Below are 15,268 nucleotides of genomic sequence, written 5' to 3' on the forward strand. Positions count from 1 at the left end.
CCACAAAGTATGTACAGATTATACAACTGCTCCTCAATATTCATTCACAACAGTAGCATTAAACTGTCATATATATAGTTCTGAAAACGAATCAATAATGGCAAATGCCTGTGCTGTGTTGTTAATTAGGTAAGACATATCTTTTCTGATTGTGCTTCATTTTCTATTATCATACCAAATACATAAGCTCTCTATTGGTTCTCTAGTCAACAAAACATTAGTTCTATACGCCAGTTCCAAAGATTCCACTCTTTACCTTAGAGTTTTGACAGAGTAACAGGCCTCTTTACACCAGTGTCCATGTATTATATTGCTTCAAATGGCTACCTTTTGAAGGCAGGCCCTCAAAATGGCCTGCCTATATTCTACCTATCCATCAACCTAGGTGGGGGTCTCATTCTCAACTCTCTGGTTCCAATGTTTAACATCCTGACTGTTGTCTTTTGGTATCAGCACGTTACAAGTCTCTAATTCCACAGAGTAAAGGAAAGAATTCTCAACTCTATGGTACCTTTTAAACAAACGTGTACTTACATTTTTACCTTACCTACAATCATTGCATACATTCAATGCAATGCCTTTTTTCTTTGTAGTATTACTTTCTTCATTAATTACTAGCCAGCACATCAACCTAGAGAACTGCCAATTAACACACATAATACAGTTATGCCTGTAACACATAGCTGTTCTCAAATATTATTTCAAAACAAAAAATGATTTCATTTCAAGCATCCTGAGTTGTGATTTGAACCCTAGACTAGACCTAGTATAATCATGATATCTTCCTGGCTTTAACCTTAAATCTATCAGTTCAAGAAACATATTTGCAGCTAACATTAAGATTGTCTCTCCTATGCAGATGAACTACACCTAGCAATTAAATTCTACACAATCTTAGTAGTTGTATATTTCATAACCTATTTCACTTTAAAGTTCTACAATAATTATAGAGGAGTTCAGGATTTAGTTGGAAAAATATGTACCTTTAAAAAGTATACAAAAAATAAATCTTAAAGTGGCATTTGTATAGAGCGTGTTTCAACCCCATGGAAGAACATCTCAATATTTCAATTACCTTTAAGCCGTTCCACTGAGGTATGCCACCTCAAAGTGTCTAGTTGTACTTTTATCAGCTGATAAATGATGGCCATATCAGCTTTAGAATCTAAATATAATTTGTAATATTGTTTCTTTTATCTCACTTGTCCTAGTCATATTAATGTTGTATCATACTCTTTTATTTGCCAAAATGCCTTTAAGACATTGAGACCCTGTGATATCATCTTTTGTTATTATTAATCCTTAGCATTCAAGCAAGCTGCTCCTTCCTCTCCTATAAGAGAAGGTCTTTTTATGTAGTGTGTAGTTTGGTCATCTAAAACAATTAGAATCTCCTAAGCCTTTCAGTTGATTGTATATATGTTCAATCAAGGAATTCTACTAATTCATAATGTATATTAAGATATTGTACAGCATATCATTTAGCAATCAAGCTTTCTTAGTTTCAATATCCTCTTTCCACTTCTATTATGTGTCCGTACAGTTGTTAGCTTACTGGACTTCAACTTTAGTAAGTCTGGCTCTGAGAAAACACCAGAACCTTGATGGAGCAGAGCCTTGTTCAATAACTACCCCATGAATTCTGGTAATTCATCATCTTTATCTAAGCCCTATTGTACAGCACATAATTTATCAATCAAAAATCTTTCAAGCTTTCTCAATTTTAACCCCTTCTGTGCCGCGGACGTAGTGGTTACGTCCTGCGGCACAGTGCTGCTGTGCAGAGGACGTAACCACTACGTCCTCGGCACACAGCCCAGAGGGAGCGCTCTCGCTCCCTCTGTGTGCTTCCCCCCACCTCCCCAAAGTCAGGGATGGAAGGGGAAGCCCTTCCCCTTCCACCCCGACCCCCCCAACCCCCCCTGTGACGTCAGCGCGCGAGCGCGCGCTGATTAGTCACAGGGTCTCCCCCATCGCGCTGGAAGCAGAGCTTCCAGCGCGATTGAAAGAGAAATGCTTTTGCAGCGGGAGCGACCCCGTAGGCAAGGGTCGCTCCGGGGGGGGGGTTGGGGTTCAGGGGGCAAATTTATTTTAGGCCATTTCTGCCCCCCCTGGGGGCAGATCGGCCTATTATTGGGCCGATCTGCCACAAGGGGGGGCAGAAACCACTAGGCACTGGGGATTTGTTTTTTGGCGCCAATGTCACACAGCGGGAGCGACCCCGTAGGCAAGGGTCGCTCCCGTGGGGGGGTTGGGGTTCAGGGGGCAAATTTATTTTAGGCCATTTCTGCCCCAGATCGGCCTATTATTAGGCCAATCTGCCCCCAGGGGGGGCAGAAACCTGTAGGAGCCAGGGCAGATTTTTTTGTGTGTTTTTTTTTGTTTGTTTGTTTTTTTAGAGATGGGGAGCGACCCATCAGACAAGGGTCGCTCCCCTGGGGGGCAAACTGTGTTTAGACCATTTCTGCCCCCCTTGGGGGCAGATTGGTCGATTTTAGGTCAATCTGCCCCAAGGGGGCAGAAACCTCTAGGCACCGGGGATTTGTTTTTTGGCGCCAATGTCACGCAGGGGGAGCGACTCCGTAGGCAAGGGTCGCTCCTGGGCAGGGGGGGTCTGCGGGAGTGGGGGGGTCAAATTTATTTTAGGGCATTTCCTCCCCCCCCCGGGCCGGCTGAGCTAGAGGACAAAATCCACAGGTAGGCACTTTGCAAAAAACACCTCTGTTTTCTGTGAAAAAATATGTTGTGTCCACGTTGTGTTTTGGGCCATTTCCTTTCGTGGGCGCTAGGCCTACCCACACAAGTGAGGTACCATTTTCATGGAGAGACTTAGGGGAACGCTGGGTGGAAGGAAATTTGTGGCTCCGCTCAGATTCCAGAACTTTCTGTCACCGAAATGAGAGGAAAAAGTGTTTTTTGGCCAAATTTTGATGTTTGCAAATGATTCTGGGTAACAGAACCTGGTCAGAGCCCTGCAAATCACCCCATCTTGGATTCCCCTAGGTCTCTAGTTTTCAAAAATGCGCTGGTTTGCTAGGTTTCCCCAGGTGCCGGCTGAGCTAGAGGCCAAAATCCACAGGTAGGCACTGTTTTCTATGAAAAAATGTGATGTGTCCGCGTTGTGTTTTGGGCCATTTCCTGTGGCGAGCGCTAGGCCTACCCACACAAGTGAGGTATCATTTTTATCGGGAGATGTGGGGGAACGCTCGGTGGAAGGAAATTTGTGGCTCCTCTCAGATTCCAGAACTTTCTGCCACAGAAATGTGAGGAACATGCGTTTTTTTAGCCAAATTTTGAGGTTTGCAAAGGATTCTGGGTAACAGAACCTGGTCCGAGCCACACAAATCACCCCATCTTGGATTCCCCTAGGTCTCTAGTTTTTTAGAAATGCACAGGTTTGGTAGGTTTCCCTAGGTGGCGGCTGAGCTAGAGGCCAAAATCTACAGGTAGGCACTTTGCTAAAAACAGGTCTGTTTTCTGTGATGTGTCCACGTTGCGCCTTGGGGCGTTTCCTGTCGCGGGTGCTAGGCCTACCCACACAAGTGAGGTATCATTTTTATCGGGAGACGTGGGGGAACGCTGGGTGGAAGGAAATCTGTGGCTCCTCTCAGATTCTAGAACTTTCTGCCACAGAAGTGTGAGGAACATGTGTTTTTTTAGCCAAATTTTAAAGTTTGCAAAGGATTCTGGGTAACAGAACCTGGTCCCAGCCACACAAGTCACCCCATCTTGGATTCCCCTAGGTCTCTAGTTTTCAGAAATGCACAGGTTTGGTAGGTTTCCCTAGGTGGCGGCTGAGCTACAGGCCAAAATCTACAGGTAGGTACTTTGCAAAAGACACCTCTGTTTTCCTTCAAAGATTTGGCTGTGTCCACGTTGCGCTTTGGGGCGTTTCCTGTCGCGGGCGCTAGGCCTACCCACACAAGTGAGGTATCATTTTTATCGGGAGACGTGGGGGAACGCTGGGTGGAAGGAAATTTGTGGCTCCTCTCAGATTCCAGAACTTTCTGCCACAGAAATGTGAGGAACATGTGTTTTTGTAGCCAAATTTTGAGGTTTGCAAAGGATTCTGGGTAACAGAACCTGGTCCGAGCCACACAAGTCACCCCATCTTGGATTCCCCTAGGTCTCTAGTTTTCAGAAATGCACAGGTTTGGTAGGTTTCCCTAGGTGGCGGCTGAGCTACAGGCCAAAATCTACAGGTAGACACTTTGCAAAAAACACCTCTGTTTTCCTTCAAAAATTTGGCTGTGTCCACGTTGCGCTTTGGGGCGTTTCCTGTCGCGGGCTCTAGGCCTACCCACACAAGTGAGGTATCATTTTTATCGGGAGACGTGGGGGAACGCTGGGTGGAAGCAAATTTGTGGCTCCTCTCAGATTCTAGAACTTTCTGCCACAGAAATGTGAGGAACATGTGTTTTTTTAGCCAAATTTTGAGGTTTGCAAAGGATTCTGGGTAACAGAACCTGGTCCCAGCCACACAAGTCACCCCATCTTGGATTCCCCTAGGTCTCTAGTTTTCAGAAATGCACAGGTTTGGTAGGTTTCCCTAGGTGGCGGATGAGCTACAGGCCAAAATCTACAGGTAGGCACTTTGCTAAAAACAGGTCTGTTTTCTGTGATGTGTCCACGTTGTGCTTTGGGGCGTTTCTTGTTGCGGGCGCAAGGCCTACCCACACAAGTGAGGTATCATTTTTATTGGGAGACGTGGGGGAATGCTGGGTGGAAGGGAATTTGTGGCTCCTCTCAGATTCCAGAACTTTCTGCCACAGAAATGTGAGGAACATGTGTTTTTTTAGCCAAATTTTGAGGTTTGCAAAGGATTCTGGGTAACAGAACCTGGTCCGAGCCACACAAGTCACCCCATCTTGGATTCCCCTAGTTCTCTAGTTTTCAGAAATGCACAGGTTTGGTAGGTTTCCCTAGGTGGCGGCTGAGCTACAGGCCAAAATCTACAGGTAGGCACTTTGCAAAAACCACCTCTGTTTTCCTTCAAAGATTTAGCTGTGTCCACGTTGCGCTTTCGGGCGTTTCCTGTCGCGGGCGCTAGGCCTACCCACACAAGTGAGGTATCATTTTTATCGGGAGACGTGGGGGAACGCTGGGTGGAAGGAAATTTGTGGCTCCTCTCAGATTCCAGAACTTTCTGCCACAGAAATGTGAGGAACATGTGTTTTTTTAGCCAAATTTTGAGGTTTGCAAAGGATTCTGGGTAACAGAACCTGGTTCGAGCCACACAAGTCACCCCATCTTGGATTCCCCTAGGTCTCTAGTTTTCAGAAATGCACAGGTTTGGTAGGTTTCCCTAGGTGGCGGCTGAGCTACAGGCCAAAATCTACAGGTAGGCACTTTGCAAAAAACACCTCTGTTTTCCTTCAAAAATGTGGCTGTGTCCACGTTGCGCTTTGGGGCGTTTCTTGCTGCGGGCGCTAGGCCTACCCACACAAGTGAGGTATCATTTTTATCGGGAGACGTGGGGCAACGCTGGGTGGAAGGAAATTTGTGGCTCCTCTCAGATTCCAGAACTTTCTGCCACAGAAATGTGAGGAACATGTGTTTTTTTAGCCAAATTTTGAGGTTTGCAAAGGATTCTGGGTAACAGAACCTGGTCCCAGCCACACAAGTCACCCCATCTTGGATTCCCCTAGGTCTCTAGTTTTCAGAAATGCACAGGTTTGGTAGGTTTCCCTAGGTGGCGGCTGAGCTACAGGCCAAAATCTACAGGTAGGCACTTTGCAAAAAACACCTCTGTTTTCCTTCAAAAATTTGTCTGTGTCCACGTTGCGCTTTGAGGCGTTTCCTGTCGCGGGCGCTAGGCCTACCCACACAAGTGAGGTATCATTTTTATCGGGAGACGTGGGGGAACGCTGGGTGGAAGGAAATTTGTGGCTCCTCTCAGATTCTAGAACTTTCTGCCACAGAAATGTGAGGAACATGTGTTTTTGTAGCCAAATTTTGAGGTTTGCAAAGGATTCTGGGTAACAGAACCTGGTCCGAGCCACACAAGTCACCCCATCTTGGATTCCCCTAGGTGTCTAGTTTTCAGAAATGCACAGGTTTGGTAGGTTTCCCTAGGTGGCGGCTGAGCTACAGGCCAAAATCTACAGGTAGACACTTTGCTAAAAACAGGTCTGTTTTCTGTGATGTGTCCACGTTGCGCTTTGGGCGTTTCTTGCTGCGGGCGCTAGGCCTACCCACACAAGTGAGGTATAATTTTTATCGGGAGACGTGGGGGAACGCTGGGTGGAAGGACATTTGTGGCTCCTCTCAGATTCCAGAACTTTCTGCCACAGAAATGTGAGGAACATGTGTTTTTTTAGCCACATTTTTGAGGTTTGCAAAGGATTCTGGGTAACAGAACCTGGTCCGAGCCACACAAGTCACCCCATCTTGGATTCCCCTAGGTCTCTAGTTTTCAGAAATGCACAGGTTTGGTAGGTTTCCCTAGGTGGCGGCTGAGCTACAGGCCAAAATCTACAGGTAGGCACTTTGCAAAAAACACCTCTGTTTTCCTTCAAAAATGTGGCTGTGTCCACGTTGCGCTTTGGGGCGTTTCCTGTTGCGGGCGCTAGGCCTACCCACACAAGTGAGGTATCATTTTTATCGGGAGACGTGGGGGAACGCTGGGTGGAAGGAAATTTGTGGCTCCTCTCAGATTCCAGAACTTTCTGCCACAGAAATGTGAGGAACATGTGTTTTTGTAGCCAAATTTTGAGGTTTGCAAAGGATTCTGGGTAACAGAACCTGGTCCGAGCCACACAAGTCACCCCATCTTGGATTCCCCTAGGTCTCTAGTTTTCAGAAATGCACAGGTTTGGTAGGTTTCCCTAGGTGGCGGCTGAGCTACAGGCCAAAATCTACAGGTAGACACTTTGCAAAAAACACCTCTGTTTTCCTTCAAAAATTTGGCTGTGTCCACGTTGCGCTTTGGGGCGTTTCCTGTCGCGGGCTCTAGGCCTACCCACACAAGTGAGGTATCATTTTTATCGGGAGACGTGGGGGAACGCTGGGTGGAAGCAAATTTGTGGCTCCTCTCAGATTCTAGAACTTTCTGCCACAGAAATGTGAGGAACATGTGTTTTTTTAGCCAAATTTTGAGGTTTGCAAAGGATTCTGGGTAACAGAACCTGGTCCCAGCCACACAAGTCACCCCATCTTGGATTCCCCTAGGTCTCTAGTTTTCAGAAATGCACAGGTTTGGTAGGTTTCCCTAGGTGGCGGATGAGCTACAGGCCAAAATCTACAGGTAGGCACTTTGCTAAAAACAGGTCTGTTTTCTGTGATGTGTCCACGTTGTGCTTTGGGGCGTTTCTTGTTGCGGGCGCAAGGCCTACCCACACAAGTGAGGTATCATTTTTATTGGGAGACGTGGGGGAATGCTGGGTGGAAGGGAATTTGTGGCTCCTCTCAGATTCCAGAACTTTCTGCCACAGAAATGTGAGGAACATGTGTTTTTTTAGCCAAATTTTGAGGTTTGCAAAGGATTCTGGGTAACAGAACCTGGTCCGAGCCACACAAGTCACCCCATCTTGGATTCCCCTAGTTCTCTAGTTTTCAGAAATGCACAGGTTTGGTAGGTTTCCCTAGGTGGCGGCTGAGCTACAGGCCAAAATCTACAGGTAGGCACTTTGCAAAAACCACCTCTGTTTTCCTTCAAAGATTTAGCTGTGTCCACGTTGCGCTTTCGGGCGTTTCCTGTCGCGGGCGCTAGGCCTACCCACACAAGTGAGGTATCATTTTTATCGGGAGACGTGGGGGAACGCTGGGTGGAAGGAAATTTGTGGCTCCTCTCAGATTCCAGAACTTTCTGCCACAGAAATGTGAGGAACATGTGTTTTTTTAGCCAAATTTTGAGGTTTGCAAAGGATTCTGGGTAACAGAACCTGGTTCGAGCCACACAAGTCACCCCATCTTGGATTCCCCTAGGTCTCTAGTTTTCAGAAATGCACAGGTTTGGTAGGTTTCCCTAGGTGGCGGCTGAGCTACAGGCCAAAATCTACAGGTAGGCACTTTGCAAAAAACACCTCTGTTTTCCTTCAAAAATGTGGCTGTGTCCACGTTGCGCTTTGGGGCGTTTCTTGCTGCGGGCGCTAGGCCTACCCACACAAGTGAGGTATCATTTTTATCGGGAGACGTGGGGCAACGCTGGGTGGAAGGAAATTTGTGGCTCCTCTCAGATTCCAGAACTTTCTGCCACAGAAATGTGAGGAACATGTGTTTTTTTAGCCAAATTTTGAGGTTTGCAAAGGATTCTGGGTAACAGAACCTGGTCCCAGCCACACAAGTCACCCCATCTTGGATTCCCCTAGGTCTCTAGTTTTCAGAAATGCACAGGTTTGGTAGGTTTCCCTAGGTGGCGGCTGAGCTACAGGCCAAAATCTACAGGTAGGCACTTTGCAAAAAACACCTCTGTTTTCCTTCAAAAATTTGTCTGTGTCCACGTTGCGCTTTGAGGCGTTTCCTGTCGCGGGCGCTAGGCCTACCCACACAAGTGAGGTATCATTTTTATCGGGAGACGTGGGGGAACGCTGGGTGGAAGGAAATTTGTGGCTCCTCTCAGATTCTAGAACTTTCTGCCACAGAAATGTGAGGAACATGTGTTTTTGTAGCCAAATTTTGAGGTTTGCAAAGGATTCTGGGTAACAGAACCTGGTCCGAGCCACACAAGTCACCCCATCTTGGATTCCCCTAGGTGTCTAGTTTTCAGAAATGCACAGGTTTGGTAGGTTTCCCTAGGTGGCGGCTGAGCTACAGGCCAAAATCTACAGGTAGACACTTTGCTAAAAACAGGTCTGTTTTCTGTGATGTGTCCACGTTGCGCTTTGGGCGTTTCTTGCTGCGGGCGCTAGGCCTACCCACACAAGTGAGGTATAATTTTTATCGGGAGACGTGGGGGAACGCTGGGTGGAAGGACATTTGTGGCTCCTCTCAGATTCCAGAACTTTCTGCCACAGAAATGTGAGGAACATGTGTTTTTTTAGCCACATTTTTGAGGTTTGCAAAGGATTCTGGGTAACAGAACCTGGTCCGAGCCACACAAGTCACCCCATCTTGGATTCCCCTAGGTCTCTAGTTTTCAGAAATGCACAGGTTTGGTAGGTTTCCCTAGGTGGCGGCTGAGCTACAGGCCAAAATCTACAGGTAGGCACTTTGCAAAAAACACCTCTGTTTTCCTTCAAAAATGTGGCTGTGTCCACGTTGCGCTTTGGGGCGTTTCCTGTTGCGGGCGCTAGGCCTACCCACACAAGTGAGGTATCATTTTTATCGGGAGACGTGGGGGAACGCTGGGTGGAAGAAAATTTGTGGCTCCTCTCAGATTCTAGAACTTTCTGCCACAGAAATGTGAGGAACATGTGTTTTTTTAGCCAAATTTTGAGGTTTGCAAAGGATTCTGGGTAACAGAACCTGGTTCCAGCCACACAGGTCACCCCATCTTGGATTCCCCTAGGTCTCTAGTTTTCAGAAATGCACAGGTTTGGTAGGTTTCCCTAGGTGGCGGCTGAGCTACAGGCCAAAATCTACAGGTAGGCACTTTGCTAAAAACAGGTCTGTTTTCTGTGATGTGTCCACGTTGTGCTTTGGGGCGTTTCTTGTTGCGGGCGCAAGGCCTACCCACACAAGTGAGGTATCATTTTTATTGGGAGACGTGGGGGAACGCTGGGTGGAAGGAAATTTGTGGCTCCTCTCAGATTCCAGAACTTTCTGCCACAGAAATGTGAGGAACATGTGTTTTTGTAGGCAAATTTTGAGGTTTGCAAAGGATTCTGGGTAACAGAACCTGGTCCGAGCCACACAAGTCACCCCATCTTGGATTCCCCTAGGTCTCTAGTTTTCAGAAATGCACAGGTTTGGTAGGTTTCCCTAGGTGGCGGCTGAGCTACAGGCCAAAATCTACAGGTAGACACTTTGCAAAAAACACCTCTGTTTTCCTTCAAAAATTTGGCTGTGTCCACGTTGCGCTTTGGGGCGTTTCCTGTCGCGGGCTCTAGGCCTACCCACACAAGTGAGGTATCATTTTTATCGGGAGACGTGGGGGAACGCTGGGTGGAAGGAAATTTGTGGCTCCTCTCAGATTCTAGAACTTTCTGCCACAGAAATGTGAGGAACATGTGTTTTTTTAGCCAAATTTTGAGGTTTGCAAAGGATTCTGGGTAACAGAACCTGGTCCCAGCCACACAAGTCACCCCATCTTGGATTCCCCTAGGTCTCTAGTTTTCAGAAATGCACAGGTTTGGTAGGTTTCCCTAGGTGGCGGCTGAGCTACAGGCCAAAATCTACAGGTAGGCACTTTGCAAAAAACACCTCTGTTTTCCTTCAAAAATTTGTCTGTGTCCACGTTGCGCTTTGAGGCGTTTCCTGTCGCGGGCGCTAGGCCTACCCACACAAGTGAGGTATCATTTTTATCGGGAGACGTGGGGGAACGCTGGGTGGAAGGAAATTTGTGGCTCCTCTCAGATTCTAGAACTTTCTGCCACAGAAATGTGAGGAACATGTGTTTTTGTAGCCAAATTTTGAGGTTTGCAAAGGATTCTGGGTAACAGAACCTGGTCCGAGCCACACAAGTCACCCCATCTTGGATTCCCCTAGGTGTCTAGTTTTCAGAAATGCACAGGTTTGGTAGGTTTCCCTAGGTGGCGGCTGAGCTACAGGCCAAAATCTACAGGTAGGCACTTTGCTAAAAACAGGTCTGTTTTCTGTGATGTGTCCACGTTGCGCTTTGGGCGTTTCTTGCTGCGGGCGCTAGGCCTACCCACACAAGTGAGGTATAATTTTTATCGGGAGACGTGGGGGAACGCTGGGTGGAAGGACATTTGTGGCTCCTCTCAGATTCCAGAACTTTCTGCCACAGAAATGTGAGGAACATGTGTTTTTTTAGCCACATTTTTGAGGTTTGCAAAGGATTCTGGGTAACAGAACCTGGTCCGAGCTACACAAGTCACCCCATCTTGGATTCCCCTAGGTCTCTAGTTTTCAGAAATGCACAGGTTTGGTAGGTTTCCCTAGGTGGCGGCTGAGCTACAGGCCAAAATCTACAGGTAGGCACTTTGCAAAAAACACCTCTGTTTTCCTTCAAAAATGTGGCTGTGTCCACGTTGCGCTTTGGGGCGTTTCCTGTTGCGGGCGCTAGGCCTACCCACACAAGTGAGGTATCATTTTTATCGGGAGACGTGGGGGAACGCTGGGTGGAAGAAAATTTGTGGCTCCTCTCAGATTCTAGAACTTTCTGCCACAGAAATGTGAGGAACATGTGTTTTTTTAGCCAAATTTTGAGGTTTGCAAAGGATTCTGGGTAACAGAACCTGGTTCCAGCCACACAGGTCACCCCATCTTGGATTCCCCTAGGTCTCTAGTTTTCAGAAATGCACAGGTTTGGTAGGTTTCCCTAGGTGGCGGCTGAGCTACAGGCCAAAATCTACAGGTAGGCACTTTGCTAAAAACAGGTCTGTTTTCTGTGATGTGTCCACGTTGTGCTTTGGGGCGTTTCTTGTTGCGGGCGCAAGGCCTACCCACACAAGTGAGGTATCATTTTTATTGGGAGACGTGGGGGAACGCTGGGTGGAAGGGAATTTGTGGCTCCTCTCAGATTCCAGAACTTTCTGCCACAGAAATGTGAGGAACATGTGTTTTTTTAGCCAAATTTTGAGGTTTGCAAAGGATTCTGGGTAACAGAACCTGGTCCGAGCCACACAAGTCACCCCATCTTGGATTCCCCTAGTTCTCTAGTTTTCAGAAATGCACAGGTTTGGTAGGTTTCCCTAGGTGGCGGCTGAGCTACAGGCCAAAATCTACAGGTAGGCACTTTGCAAAAACCACCTCTGTTTTCCTTCAAAGATTTAGCTGTGTCCACGTTGCGCTTTCGGGCGTTTCCTGTCGCGGGCGCTAGGCCTACCCACACAAGTGAGGTATCATTTTTATCGGGAGACGTGGGGGAACGCTGGGTGGAAGGAAATTTGTGGCTCCTCTCAGATTCCAGAACTTTCTGCCACAGAAATGTGAGGAACATGTGTTTTTTTAGCCAAATTTTGAGGTTTGCAAAGGATTCTGGGTAACAGAACCTGGTTCGAGCCACACAAGTCACCCCATCTTGGATTTCCCTAGGTCTCTAGTTTTCAGAAATGCACAGGTTTGGTAGGTTTCCCTAGGTGGCGGCTGAGCTACAGGCCAAAATCTACAGGTAGGCACTTTGCAAAAAACACCTCTGTTTTCCTTCAAAAATGTGGCTGTGTCCACGTTGCGCTTTGGGGCGTTTCTTGCTGCGGGCGCTAGGCCTACCCACACAAGTGAGGTATCATTTTTATCGGGAGACGTGGGGCAACGCTGGGTGGAAGGAAATTTGTGGCTCCTCTCAGATTCCAGAACTTTCTGCCACAGAAATGTGAGGAACATGTGTTTTTTTAGCCAAATTTTGAGGTTTGCAAAGGATTCTGGGTAACAGAACCTGGTCCCAGCCACACAAGTCACCCCATCTTGGATTCCCCTAGGTCTCTAGTTTTCAGAAATGCACAGGTTTGGTAGGTTTCCCTAGGTGGCGGCTGAGCTACAGGCCAAAATCTACAGGTAGGCACTTTGCAAAAAACACCTCTGTTTTCCTTCAAAAATTTGTCTGTGTCCACGTTGCGCTTTGAGGCGTTTCCTGTCGCGGGCGCTAGGCCTACCCACACAAGTGAGGTATCATTTTTATCGGGAGACGTGGGGGAACGCTGGGTGGAAGGAAATTTGAGGCTCCTCTCAGATTCTAGAACTTTCTGCCACAGAAATGTGAGGAACATGTGTTTTTGTAGCCAAATTTTGAGGTTTGCAAAGGATTCTGGGTAACAGAACCTGGTCCGAGCCACACAAGTCACCCCATCTTGGATTCCCCTAGGTGTCTAGTTTTCAGAAATGCACAGGTTTGGTAGGTTTCCCTAGGTGGCGGCTGAGCTACAGGCCAAAATCTACAGGTAGGCACTTTGCTAAAAACAGGTCTGTTTTCTGTGATGTGTCCACGTTGCGCTTTGGGCGTTTCTTGCTGCGGGCGCTAGGCCTACCCACACAAGTGAGGTATAATTTTTATCGGGAGACGTGGGGGAACGCTGGGTGGAAGGACATTTGTGGCTCCTCTCAGATTCCAGAACTTTCTGCCACAGAAATGTGAGGAACATGTGTTTTTTTAGCCACATTTTTGAGGTTTGCAAAGGATTCTGGGTAACAGAACCTGGTCCGAGCCACACAAGTCACCCCATCTTGGATTCCCCTAGGTCTCTAGTTTTCAGAAATGCACAGGTTTGGTAGGGTTCCCTAGGTGGCGGCTGAGCTACAGGCCAAAATCTACAGGTAGGCACTTTGCAAAAAACACCTCTGTTTTCCTTCAAAAATGTGGCTGTGTCCACGTTGCGCTTTGGGGCGTTTCCTGTTGCGGGCGCTAGGCCTACCCACACAAGTGAGGTATCATTTTTATCGGGAGACGTGGGGGAACGCTGGGTGGAAGAAAATTTGTGGCTCCTCTCAGATTCTAGAACTTTCTGCCACAGAAATGTGAGGAACATGTGTTTTTTTAGCCAAATTTTGAGGTTTGCAAAGGATTCTGGGTAACAGAACCTGGTTCCAGCCACACAGGTCACCCCATCTTGGATTCCCCTAGGTCTCTAGTTTTCAGAAATGCACAGGTTTGGTAGGTTTCCCTAGGTGGCGGCTGAGCTACAGGCCAAAATCTACAGGTAGGCACTTTGCTAAAAACAGGTCTGTTTTCTGTGATGTGTCCACGTTGTGCTTTGGGGCGTTTCTTGTTGCGGGCGCTAGGCCTACCCACACAAGTGAGGTATCATTTTTATTGGGAGACGTGGGGGAACGCTGGGTGGAAGGGAATTTGTGGCTCCTCTCAGATTCAAGAACTTTCTGCCACAGAAATGTGAGGAACATGTGTTTTTTTAGCCAAATTTTGAGGTTTGCAAAGGATTCTGGGTAACAGAACCTGGTCCGAGCCACACAAGTCACCCCATCTTGGATTCCCCTAGGTCTCTAGTTTTCAGAAATGCACAGGTTTGGTAGGTTTCCCTAGGTGGCGGCTGAGCTACAGGCCAAAATCTACAGGTAGGCACTTTGCAAAAAACACCTCTGTTTTCCTTAAAAAATGTGGCTGTGTCCACGTTGCGCTTTGGGGCGTTTCTTGCTGCGGGCGCTAGGCCTACCCACACAAGTGAGGTATCATTTTTATCGGGAGACGTGGGGCAACGCTGGGAGGAAGGAAATTTGTGGCTCCTCTCAGATTCCAGAACTTTCTGCCACAGAAATGTGAGGAACATGTGTTTTTTTAGCCAAATTTTGAGGTTTGCAAAGGATTCTGGGTAACAGAACCTGGTCCCAGCCACACAAGTCACCCCATCTTGGATTCCCCTAGGTCTCTAGTTTTCAGAAATGCACAGGTTTGGTAGGTTTCCCTAGGTGGCGGCTGAGCTACAGGCCAAAATCTACAGGTAGGCACTTTGCAAAAAACACCTCTGTTTTCCTTCAAAATTTTGTCTGTGTCCACGTTGCGCTTTGAGGCGTTTCCTGTCGCGGGCCTAGGCCTACCCACACAAGTGAGGTATCATTTTTATCGGGAGACGTGGGGGAACGCTGGGTGGAAGGAAATTTGTGGCTCCTCTCAGATTCCAGAACTTTCTGCCACAGAAATGTGAGGAACATGTGTTTTTGTAGCCAAATTTTGAGGTTTGCAAAGGATTCTGGGTAACAGAACCTGGTCCGAGCCACACAAGTCACCCCATCTTGGATTCCCCTAGGTGTCTAGTTTTCAGAAATGCACAGGTTTGGTAGGTTTCCCTAGGTGGCGGCTGAGCTACAGGCCAAAATCTACAGGTAGGCACTTTGCTAAAAACAGGTCTGTTTTCTGTGATGTGTCCACGTTGCGCTTTGGGCGTTTCTTGCTGCGGGCGCTAGGCCTACCCACACAAGTGAGGTATAATTTTTATCGGGAGACGTGGGGGAACGCTGGGTGGAAGGACATTTGTGGCTCCTCTCAGATTCCAGAACTTTCTGCCACAGAAATGTGAGGAACATGTGTTTTTTTAGCCACATTTTTGAGGTTTGCAAAGGATTCTGGGTAACAGAACCTGGTCAGAGCCACACAAGTCACCCCATCTTGGATTCCCCTAGGTCTCTAGTTTTCAGAAATGCACAGGTTTGGTAGGTTTCCCTAGGTGGCGGCTGAGCTACAGGCCAAAATCTACAGGTAGGCACTTTGCAAAAAACACCTCTGTTTTCCTTCAAAAATGTGGCTGTGTCCACGTTG

Source organism: Pleurodeles waltl, chromosome 11 (genome assembly GCF_031143425.1).
Source record: "Pleurodeles waltl isolate 20211129_DDA chromosome 11, aPleWal1.hap1.20221129, whole genome shotgun sequence".
NCBI lineage: Eukaryota > Metazoa > Chordata > Amphibia > Caudata > Salamandridae > Pleurodeles > Pleurodeles waltl.